General features: G+C 39.7%; 1 long non-coding RNA gene across 1 annotated transcript; it reads right to left on the bottom strand.

Annotated features, from left to right (window-relative positions):
* Nucleotides 1-2,187: 2,187 nt before the first annotated feature.
* LOC119568659 lies at nt 2,188-7,854 on the bottom strand. The gene is made up of 2 exons (XR_005228108.1): nt 7,013-7,854; nt 2,188-2,362 (listed from the first exon to the last, which is right to left on the bottom strand). It is a non-coding gene; the product is annotated as an uncharacterized LOC119568659 (long non-coding RNA).
* Between the last annotated feature and the right edge of the window lie 4,315 nt (nt 7,855-12,169).

Here is a 12,169-nt window from a genome sequence, read left to right on the forward strand (position 1 = left end):
GGAGACCTTTTTGAAACCTTTTCCTTTCTCCTTTTTTAATTTTGAAGTTTTTATAATTTTTCTTTTGCTCAATTTATTTCTTTTCTTTTCTTTGTAGTGCTGGTTAGAATGTATTTATTCTTATATGATCTATCTATATAAAGTGTAGATCTTTGGTTCTATTTGTAGGAAAAGTAAATATGCGGAGGGGTGTTTGGTATTTGTTGTATCTTTTTCCTTTTTTGATTTTTGCTTCTTTTCCTTTTTTCAATTTCTCTGTTTCTTTGTGTAGAAATGTTCAAGAGAAATGTATAATATATAATGTTATATTTATTTATACATTTCTCTTGAACATTTATACACAAAGAAAAGAGAAATTGAAAAAAGGAAAGAAGCAAAAATCAAAAAAGGAAAAGATACAACAAATACCAACACCCCTCCGCATATTTACTTTTTCCTACAAATAGAACCAAAGATCTACACTTTATATAGATAGATCATATAAGAATAAATACATTCTAACCCAGCACTACAAAGAAAAGAAAAGAAATAAATTGAGCAAAAGAAAAATTATAAAAACTTCAAAAATTAAAAAAGGAGAAAGGAAAAGGAAAAACAAATCTTTTCCCCATTTCAAAGGTCTCCTTCCAGTTGATACACAGGAGATAGACTTTAAAAGATCAAACAACAATTTAATCTCTAATACTCCTAACAAAACAATTTAAAAATGTAACAAAAAAAGACAAAATACCAAGAAGAGAAGAAGAGAGGAGGCTGAGCCGAGGTGTCCACCCAGGCAAAGGGCAGCAAAGGAACTGGGGAACATGGCCCTCCATACCCAGAGCACAGAAATCCTATGTAGACTTTGAAAAGTTACATCACTTATCCAGGATTTCCATAGACTTTTATTTTAGTTTTTTAATTTTTTAAATCATAGAGGTCATGGTCTTAAAACCTCTTAAGGACTAGTAAACCAGGATATAAGCTCTGATATGTGTTTTCCAGTCCCCTCTCTTGACCGATTTTTTACCGACTTTAGTTCGATGTATTTACCATTTACTTTTTACACACAAATGGTAATGAGGAAACATCTTTTCTTCCTTTTTTGGTTTGTTTTGAATGGTATTTCTAACACCGAAGTTACTGAGAAACAAGCAAGGTTTGACTGTTTAATATTTTTTATAAATTTGTACAAAAGGTCTAAGTATTTTTCAGTGTTTAGTTACCCCTGCCTTACATTTTCTCTGGCTTACTGGTAACTTCTCAGTTTTCTTTGATGGTAAGTAGTAAGTCCCAACCTAGTCCTCAGTCCTGCGACATTACCCTCCCCTCTGCCTTTTACTTAAACTTTATGATTTTTAAACTGTGTTTTTCTTTCAGGATCCAGGCAGTTGAGACAGGATACTCCAAGTAGAGAACCTAACCCACCCATCCTGACCATTAGTAGCCCTTCAAAGGGTTCCTGCCAGGATCCCCCCTTTGTTATTTTCTTATGTCCTGTGAAGAGGAGATGAGACTTCTACTTTGCATGTTGCATAGTCACCTCACACCGATGAGAGGAAGCTTCAAGGAGGCAGGCAAGGTACTCAGGAAGTGGGAGCCCTTCCCCAGGCGCCCCCCCCCCCCCTGCCATGACCGGAAGGACCTCGGAAGTCGGTCACCTTTACCGTGTGACTCCTCTGGAGTCTTTGTTCCCTTGTATATATTGTATCTTTTGGAATAAAGACTTCAGTTAACCTCTTTCACAGCACCTGATGAAGCCTCTGGCTGAAAGCGCTAGTGCTTAGAGTTAACTGTTAATTTTAGGATTACATGGTAGTTTCTCTCCTCTATTCCTTGAATTAACTTATTTATTGTCCTTTGCCCGCCCAGCAAGACATATATTTACCAAACAAAAAGCCCTGTATTTTGCACATGACTAGTCCTTGTAAGGACTCTTGAAAAACGATTTTGATACCAGTCTCTGCCTGACCAGCAAGACTTTCTTTGAAAGACCGAGTTTGTACTAGTCTTTGCCTGCCCGCAAGACTTGTGTTTGTGTTTGAGAGCTAGATACCAGTCCTTGCCTGCCCAGCAAACAAAAATTGTTTTCCTAATGTTTCACATGATTAGTCCTTTTAAGGATTTGTTGTCTTAGCCAGCCCAGCAAGACAAAAGTAGCACATGAGCAGTCCTTATAAGGATTATATGAAGTATATGAAACAAAGCTGACCAGGTACACACAAAGTCTTTTAAAATAATATATACAGTGAGAATATCTTAACTGATCTCCTCTTTTTATTTTTTCAGGTGCCATTAGACTTCTGCTGGAGTTTCCTGCAGTGTGTTAATTTGTCCTCGGAGATTTCCCTCTGCCTCAAAAGTGGACTGCATACACACCCCTCTGGAAAAACAGCAGTTGTTATTTCTTTGGCACAGATATTGTAAACTGTATAATAAACAGAGCTTGTAATATATGGTTTGGATAAAGGAATAAAGAGAGAAACAAGGTGATATATGCAATTTTAATTACTCAGAAAATAAAAAGGAAACTAAAAGACTGAGAAATTAAATATATTTATAGAAGATGCCTATGACACGAGCAAACACTAAAATAGGAAGAACACTAAAGGACCAGTAGAGGAGGGTATTATAGATGAAATGGTCTCAACTTTGGGAAGTAGCTTAGACCCTGTCTTCCAACAAGCAATAGGAATACAAATATAAATAAACAGTTGTTGAACAACCCCTTAGCCCTGAGAGGAGGATGGAACCACCCGCTGCTTGGGCAAACACAAGCCCAGCAGTCCAAGCATCCCCCTTGGCACCCCTATTACTAGGTGGAGAAGTACAGCTAGGCTTCCCTGAAGACCCTTTCAGAGATGAAATCCACAATTTACAAGACCACCCCCCCGTATCTACACAAGATGAACAAACAGAAATAAAAGATATGGCAAAATTATATAAAGAGGAAACAGTACAGCAAGCTATAGTAAAATACCTAGACAGATGTGAATTGAAGGGAGTCACAGATAGATTTGAACTGATGTTGCAGAACATAGACAGTAGGATGAGGGACCTACCACCCATGTGGGTAATTGAGATGGGAGAGTTGATCTTGCAAGGAGCAGCAAGAAGATGGCAAGGCCTAATGGCAGCAGCAATTAGGGCAAGCACAGTAGAAGTGAGAGGAGAATAATAGAAGAGAAAAATAGACTGAAAAGAAAATACCCTCACTCCTATAGAAGAATCTGCCATGATGCTTATACCAGAGCTAAGCTTGCAGCTAAAAAAATTGACAAGCTACAACCCCCAGAAGTAAATTCTATCTGTTACAAGAAGGGACCCCCCTCATACAGTATATGAATGAAAGAACAAATATGGAAATGACAGGGGAAGAAAGAGACATGGTTCTGAATGCATGAGAGACATAGGCATAAACTCTCATCCAGAAGAACCCGAACCCCTGGAAGATGAACAGAAAGAAACAGAAAATGAAACACAGAACCAGATCGTTAAATAGAGAACAAGAAAATGAGAAAGAACAAAAAGAACAAGACAAAGAATCAGAACATAACCAAACAGAAACTGAACAGGAGAATGTAATAGAACAAAACATTGAAGCATGCTTCCCACCTCCTCCTCCTAGTAATGAAACAGAGGAGACACCTCAAGCAGAAAAGGAAGCCTCGGAGGAAAGAGATAATCATATTGACCTACCCCCAAGGGGAGAGGACAGTACACAGATCTCCCTCCCAATGAACAATACCATAAGGAGCCCAGGCACCCTTGAATTATTCCTGCCAACTCCACCTTCCCCTCCTTGTCCTTCAGGACTTATAGAAAGGGAAGAAGCTTGTAATAAGCTCTTGGAAAAGGTAGTAGGAGCAATAGGCCAGTTGGAAAAGGTCATTGCCAATCTCAATGATAAGATCACAGAGAAAGATTCAAACAAAACTGAACACAAAGAACAGACAAACCAAGAAACAGAGCAAAACATAGAGAATGAAGAGGCTCCACAAATACAAAAGAAAAAGAAAAACCCTGAGACATGGATGTCTTTGAAAAGCTATGCTAAGAGGAAAACAGAGGAGGAAAGGAGGAAAAATAAGAAACAGCCAAAAAACGGACAGAAACAGAAAAAAACAAAAAATGCAATACAACAGAACACAAAGGGGGCCCAAACAGGTGGAACAACTGCCCAGAAACAGAAAGAGCAAAGATTTGCCAGGCAGCACCCACCCACACGGGTACCCACCCACAAGATGAGGAAAACCCATCTAACCCCTTACCCCAAAGAGCAAAGAAAACCCCAAGTCTCACACCAGAGAAGGTGGCAACCTCACTACCCAAACCACCCACAGAACTGGAGAGAAGCTCCACAAGAGCAAGAAAAGATACAAAACAGAGTCCGCTACCACAAAAATTATCAACAACAAAGGTTCCATGGGCAGAACCCACACTGGATAAGCCACCCTCAACCATGGAGGCCACCTCCCAGGCATGGAAGATTTCCTCAAAGAGAAATTACCAGTGGGCCCAAGGGCCAGCAGGAGGAAGACAGTGGCAAGAAGGAGGGTACGGCAGATGGGGATGGAATTAATAGTATCTGAAGTACCCATGACCAGAACCCAACTCTCTGTGCTCAGCAAGGGAAGATCTTTTGTACCTGGCCCTCCCCCAAAGAAAGCCCTTTTGGAGAACCTAGGAAGCTCTATGAATAGATTAAAAGAGCAAATAAACAAAAGATTTGCAGATTCCCTCTTGCCAGGCCAAGTAAATGATGAATCACTTAACAAAAAGAGGAGAAATATGCCTAAACAACTCCCGATGAAACGAGAGAGAGCATTCCTACCAAAAAACTTCCAGTTTAGAAACATGATCCATTGTGAAACCATGGAAGTAGGAAAAAATCTTAAAGGGCAGCCTCCCAAACATGAGCAAACAAGAAAGAGAGGCCCTTAAAGACCTAGCTCAAAACCCAACCTAGTCATTAAAAAAGCAGACAAGGATGGGGCTTTAGTGGTTCTGAAAAAGAAAGCTATATAGCAATGGGTGAAGCACATTTATCAGATACAGAAACATACATCCCATTAAATAATCCAGATGAAGCCCTTCAAGTCATAAAAAGACAAAGCAAGATCCTAGTAAACCGTTTCTATACCTTGGATAACTCAGGAAAAGATGGAGGAAACAGAAGAGTTTTTTGGCAGGCCAAAGAGATGCACTACTGGAGCATGAACCAATATCCCACACTGGTATATATTACCAAAAACCCACAAGAAAAAAGACCCAGATACAGGCCTATGGCCAGGGAGACCAGTGCTCAGTGGATGCAATGCTCCTACCAGACCAGTAGACAGATTGCTAACAACGTATCTCACTCCTCTGCTGGACCTCCTTCCAGAGAGATTGCAAGATACCACAGCCTTTTTAAAGAAAATAGCCACATTACCAAGGTTCCCATCAGGCTCTATTATCTTCTCTTTTGATATAGTGTCATTGTACCCCTCCATTCCACAGGAGAAGCATCTTGGATTGTGGCAAATTTCTATGAAAGGAACTTTGCATATGTCAAGGAAAGGCTAAGAACAGACTTTAATATCATAGCCCCACCTCCATATTTAATAAAAGAAGGAATAGATCATGTCTTACAAGGCACACTGCTAAGATTCAACAACCATTTCTATAATCAAGGCAAAGGAACAGCAATTGGAGCTTCAGTCTCAGTGGCTATAGCTGAAATCTTTGTACATGCTAGCATAGAAAAGAGAAGACAGAATTTAGATAAGCAGCCAGCAGTTTTCTATAGATACATTGATGATATCTTTGGAATTTTTACTGGCACAGAGGCAGAACTCTTGGAATACCACCAAGAGTTAAATAATATACACCCAGACTTGAATTTCACAGTAGAATACAGCAAAAAGAATTAGCCCTACCTAGAAACTATGGTGTATTTGGATGCAGAAGGAAAAGTGCAAACCTCGGTGTACCATAAACCATCAACACACACCAGTACCTGCATTTCCAATCATGCCATCCCCCAAGCCTCAAAAGGTCTTTACCTTACTCTCAGGCACTGAGAATTAAAAGAATAGTAAGTGAGCCACACAAACTAGAAGTTTTAAAAGACATGGTCAGTTTCTTCACAAAAAGAGGATACTGCAAGAGAACACTAGGATCTGCTTTAAAAAGATTAAAAGAGGCCAACAGGGAAACAATCTTAGAAAGAAAACTAAGACCAGAACAAAACCGCCTAATTTTTCCCATGCTATACTCCCCATCCTTAGAAGGAATCCTAAACTACTCTCTAAAAGAAATATGGGAGTGGGTAATAGAAAATGCAGAAGGAACCCCATGGGAAAAGAAGTTTACGGCTTCACACCCTATGATAGCTTGGAGAAAAGGAAAGACTATAGCTGACCACCTAGTCAGAGCAGAATTCCCTAGACCTCTCAAATATATTAAAGATACCAATAAACAATAAAAGAAAACTTGTAAATACAAGAAAAAGGAAGAAACAGAGTAAAAAAAAGAATGGCATAAAGTAAAGAAATACCCAAACAGGAAAGGAGAAGGCAATATAAACAAAATAATAAATTATGGGAGATATATGTTATATTTATTATATACATTTCTCTTGAACATTTATACACAAAGAAAAAGAGAAATTGAAAAAAGGAAAAGAAGCAAAAATCAAAAAAGGAAAAAGATACAACAAATACCAACACCCCTCCGCATATTTACTTTTTCCTACAAATAGAACCAAAGATCTACACTTTATATAGATAGATCATATAAGAATAAATACATTCTAACCCAGCACTACAAAGAAAAGAAAAGAATAAATTGAGCAAAAGAAAAATTATAAAAACTTCAAAAATTAAAAAAGGAGAAAGGAAAAGGAAAAAACAAATCTTTTCCCCATTTCAAAAGGTCTCCTTCCAGTTGATACACAGGAGATAGACTTTAAAAGAATCAAACAACAATTTAATCTCTAATACTCCTAACAAAAACAATTTAAAAATGTAAACAAAAAAAGACAAAATACCAAGAAGAGAAGAAGAGAGGAGGCTGAGCCGAGGTGTCCACCCAGGCAAAGGGCAGCAAAGGAACTGGGGAACATGGCCCTCCATACCCAGAGCACAGAAATCCTATGTAGACTTTGAAAAGTTACATCACTTATCCAGGATTTCCATAGACTTTTATTTTAGTTTTTTATTTTTAAATCATAGAGGTCATGGTCTTAAAACCTCTTAAGGACTAGTAAACCAGGATATAAGCTCTGATATGTGTTTTCCAGTCCCCTCTCTTGACCGATTTTTTACCGACTTTAGTTCGATGTATTTACCATTTACTTTTTACACACAAATGGTAATGAGGAAACATCTTTTCTTCCTTTTTTGGTTTGTTTTGAATGGTATTTCTAACACCGAAGTTACTGAGAAACAAGCAAGGTTTGACTGTTTAATATTTTTTATAAATTTGTACAAAAGGTCTAAGTATTTTTCAGTGTTTAGTTACCCCTGCCTTACATTTTCTCTGGCTTACTGGTAACTTCTCAGTTTTCTTTGATGGTAAGTAGTAAGTCCCAACCTAGTCCTCAGTCCTGCGACATTACCCTCCCCTCTGCCTTTTACTTAAACTTTATGATTTTTAAACTGTGTTTTTCTTTCAGGATCCAGGCAGTTGAGACAGGATACTCCAAGTAGAGAACCTAACCCACCCATCCTGACCATTAGTAGCCCTTCAAAGGGTTCCTGCCAGGATCCCCCCTTTGTTATTTTCTTATGTCCTGTGAAGAGGAGATGAGACTTCTACTTTGCATGTTGCATAGTCACCTCACACCGATGAGAGGAAGCTTCAAGGAGGCAGGCAAGGTACTCAGGAAGTGGGAGCCCTTCCCCAGGCGCCCCCCCCCCCCCTGCCATGACCGGAAGGACCTCGGAAGTCGGTCACCTTTACCGTGTGACTCCTCTGGAGTCTTTGTTCCCTTGTATATATTGTATCTTTTGGAATAAAGACTTCAGTTAACCTCTTTCACAGCACCTGATGAAGCCTCTGGCTGAAAGCGCTAGTGCTTAGAGTTAACTGTTAATTTTAAGGATTACATGGTAGTTTCTCTCCTCTATTCCTTGAATTAACTTATTATATTGTCTTTGCCCGCCCAGCAAGACATATATTTACCAAACAAAAAGCCCTGTATTTTGCACATGACTAGTCCTTGTAAGGACTCTTGAAAAACGATTTTGATACCAGTCTCTGCCTGACCAGCAAGACTTTCTTTGAAAGACCGAGTTTGTACTAGTCTTTGCCTGCCCAGCAAGACTTGTGTTTGTGTTTGAGAGCTAGATACCAGTCCTTGCCTGCCCAGCAAGACAAAAAATTGTTTTCCTAATGTTTCACATGATTAGTCCTTTTAAGGATTTGTTGTCTTAGCCAGCCCAGCAAGACAAAAGTAGCACATGAGCAGTCCTTATAAGGATTATATGAAGTATATGAAACAAAGCTGACCAGGTACACACAAAGTCTTTTAAAATAATATATACAGTGAGAATATCTTAACTGATCTCCTCTTTTTATTTTTTCAGGTGCCATTAGACTTCTGCTGGAGTTTCCTGCAGTGTGTTAATTTGTCCTCGGAGATTTCCCTCTGGCCTCAAAAGTGGACTGCATACACACCCCTCTGGAAAAACAGCAGTTGTTATTTCTTTGGCACAGATATTGTAAACTGTATAAAAACAGAGCTTGTAATATATGGTTTGGATAAAGGAATAAAGAGAGAAACAAGGTGATATATGCAATTTTTAATTACTCAAAATAAGAAAAGGAAACTAAAAGACTGAGAAATTAAATATATTTATAGAAAGATGCCTATGACACGAGCAAACACTAAAATAAGGAAGAACACTAAAGGACCAGTAGAGGAGGGTATTATAGATGAAATGGTCTCAACTTTGGGAAGTAGCTTAGACCCTGTCTTCCAACAAGCAATAGGAAATACAAATAAATAAACAGTTGTTGAACAACCCCTTAGCCCTGAGAGGAGGATGGAACCACCCGCTGGCTTGGGCAAACACAAGCCCAGCAGTCCAAGCATCCCCCTTGGCACCCCTATTACTAGGTGGAGAAGTACAGCTAGGCTTCCCTGAAGACCCTTTCAGAGATGAAATCCACAATTTACAAGACCACCCCCCCGTATCTACACAAGATGAACAAACAGAAATAAAAGATATGGCAAAATTATATAAAGAGGAAACAGTACAGCAAGCTATAGTAAAATACCTAGACAGATGTGAATTGAAGGGAGTCACAGATAGATTTGAACTGATGTTGCAGAACATAGACAGTAGGATGAGGGACCTACCACCCATGTGGGTAATTGAGATGGGAGAGTTGATCTTGCAAGGAGCAGCAAGAAGATGGCAAGGCCTAATGGCAGCAGCAATTAGGGCAAGCACAGTAGAAGTGAGGAGGAGAATAATAGAAGAGAAAAATAGACTGAAAAGAAAATACCCTCACTCCTATAGAAGAATCTGCCATGATGCTTATACCAGAGCTAAGCTTGCAGCTAAAAAAATTGACAGCTACAACCCCCCAGAAGTAAATTCTATCTGTTACAAGAAGGGACCCCCCTCATACAGTATATGATGAAAGAACAAATATGGAAATGACAGGGGAAGAAAGAGACATGGTCTGAAATGCATGAGAGACATAGGCATAAACTCTCATCCAGAAGAACCCGAACCCCTGGAAGATGAACAGAAAGAAACAGAAAATGAAAACACAGAACCAGATCAGTTAAATAGAGAACAAGAAAATGAGAAGAACAAAAAGAACAACCAAAGAATCAGAACATAACCAAACAGAAACTGAACAGGAGAATGTAATAGAACAAAACAAAACATTGAAGCATGCTTCCCACCTCCTCCTCCTAGTAATGAAACAGAGGAGACACCTCAAGCAGAAAAGGAAGCCTCGGAGGAAAGAGATAATCATATTGACCTACCCCCAAGGGAGAGGACAGTACACAGATCTCCCTCCCAATGAACAATACCATAAGGAGCCCAGGCACCCTTGAATTATTCCTGCCAACTCCACCTTCCCCTCCTTGTCCTTCAGGACTTATAGAAAGGGAAGAAGCTTGTAATAAGCTCTTGGAAAAGGTAGTAGGAGCAATAGGCCAGTTGGAAAAGGTCATTGCCAATCTCAATGATAAGATCACAGAGAAAGATTCAAACAAAACTGAACACAAAGAACAGACAAACCAAGAAACAGAGCAAAACATAGAGAATGAAGAGGCTCCACAAATACAAAAGAAAAAGAAAAACCCTGAGACATGGATGTCTTTGAAAGCTATGCTAAGAGGAAAACAGAGGAGGAAAGGAGGAAAAATAGAAACAGCCAAAAAACGGACAGAAACAGAAAAAACAAAAATGCAATACAACAGAACACAAAGGGGCCCAAACAGTGGAACAACTGCCCAGAAACAGAAAGAGCAAAGATTTGCCAGGCAGCACCCACCCACACGGGTACCCACCCACAACGATGAGGAAAACCCATCTAACCCCTTACCCCAAAGAGCAAAGAAAACCCCAAGTCTCACACCAGAGAAGGTGGCAACCTCACTACCCAAACCACCCACAGAACTGGAGAGAAGCTCCACAAGAGCAAGAAAAGATACAAAACAGAGTCCGCTACCACAAAAATTATCAACAACAAAGGTTCCATGGGCAGAACCCACACTGGATAAGCCACCCTCAACCATGGAGGCCACCTCCAGGCATGGAAGATTTCCTCAAAGAGGAAATTACCAGTGGGCCCAAGGGCCAGCAGGAGGAAGACAGTGGCAAGAAGGAGGGTACGGCAGATGGGGATGGAATTAATAGTATCTGAAGTACCCATGACCAGAACCCAACTCTCTGTGCTCAGCAAGGAAGATCTTTTGTACCTGGCCCCCCCCCAAAGAAAGCCCTTTTGGAGAACCTAGGAAGCTCTATGAATAGATTAAAAGAGCAAATAAACAAAAGATTTGCAGATTCCCTCTTGCCAGGCCAAGTAAATGATGAATCACTTAACAAAAAGAGGAGAAATATGCCTAAACAACTCCCGATGAAACAGAGAGAGAGCATTCCTACCAAAAAATTCCAGGTTTAGAACAATGATCCATTGTGAAACCATGGAAGTAGGAGAAAAAATCTTAAAGGGCAGCCTCCCAAACATGAGCAAACAAGAAAGAGAGGCCCTTAAAGACCTAGCTCAAAACCCAGACCTAGTCATTAAAAAAGCAGACAAGGATGGGGCTTTAGTGGTTCTGAAAAAGAAAGCTATATAGCAATGGGTGAAGCACATTTATCAGATACAGAAACATACATCCCATTAAATAATCCAGATGAAGCCCTTCAAGTCATAAAAAGACAAAGCAAGATCCTAGTAAACCGTTTCTATACCTTGGATAACTCAGGAAAAGATGGAGGAAACAGAAGGAGTTTTTTGGCAGGCCAAAGAGATGCACTACTGGAGCATGAACCAATAATCCCACACTGGTATATATTACCAAAAACCCACAAGAAAAAAGACCCAGATACAGGCCTATGGCCAGGGAGACCAGTGCTCAGTGGATGCAATGCTCCTACCAGACCAGTAGACAGATTGCTAACAACGTATCTCACTCCTCTGCTGGACCTCCTTCCAGAGAGATTGCAAGATACCACAGCCTTTTAAAGAAAATAGCCACATTACCAAGGTTCCCATCAGGCTCTATTATCTTCTCTTTTGATATAGTGTCATTGTACCCCTCCATTCCACAGGAGGAAGCATCTTGGATTGTGGCAAATTTCTATGAAAGGAACTTTGCATATGTCAAGGAAAGGCTAAGAACAGACTTTAATATCATAGCCCCACCTCCATATTTAATAAAAGAAGGAATAGATCATGTCTTACAAGGCACACTGCTAAGATTCAACAACCATTTCTATAATCAAGGCAAAGGAACAGCAATTGGAGCTTCAGTCTCAGTGGCTATAGCTGAAATCTTTGTACATGCTAGCATAGAAAAGAGAAGACAGAATTTAGATAAGCAGCCAGCAGTTTTCTATAGATACATTGATGATATCTTTGGAATTTTTACTGGCACAGAGGCAGAACTCTTGGAATACCACCAAGAGTTAAATAATATACACCCAGACTTGAATTTCACAGTAGAATA

The sequence above is a fragment of the Penaeus monodon genome, unplaced genomic scaffold, assembly GCF_015228065.2.
Source record: "Penaeus monodon isolate SGIC_2016 unplaced genomic scaffold, NSTDA_Pmon_1 PmonScaffold_10445, whole genome shotgun sequence".
Taxonomy (NCBI): domain Eukaryota; kingdom Metazoa; phylum Arthropoda; class Malacostraca; order Decapoda; family Penaeidae; genus Penaeus; species Penaeus monodon.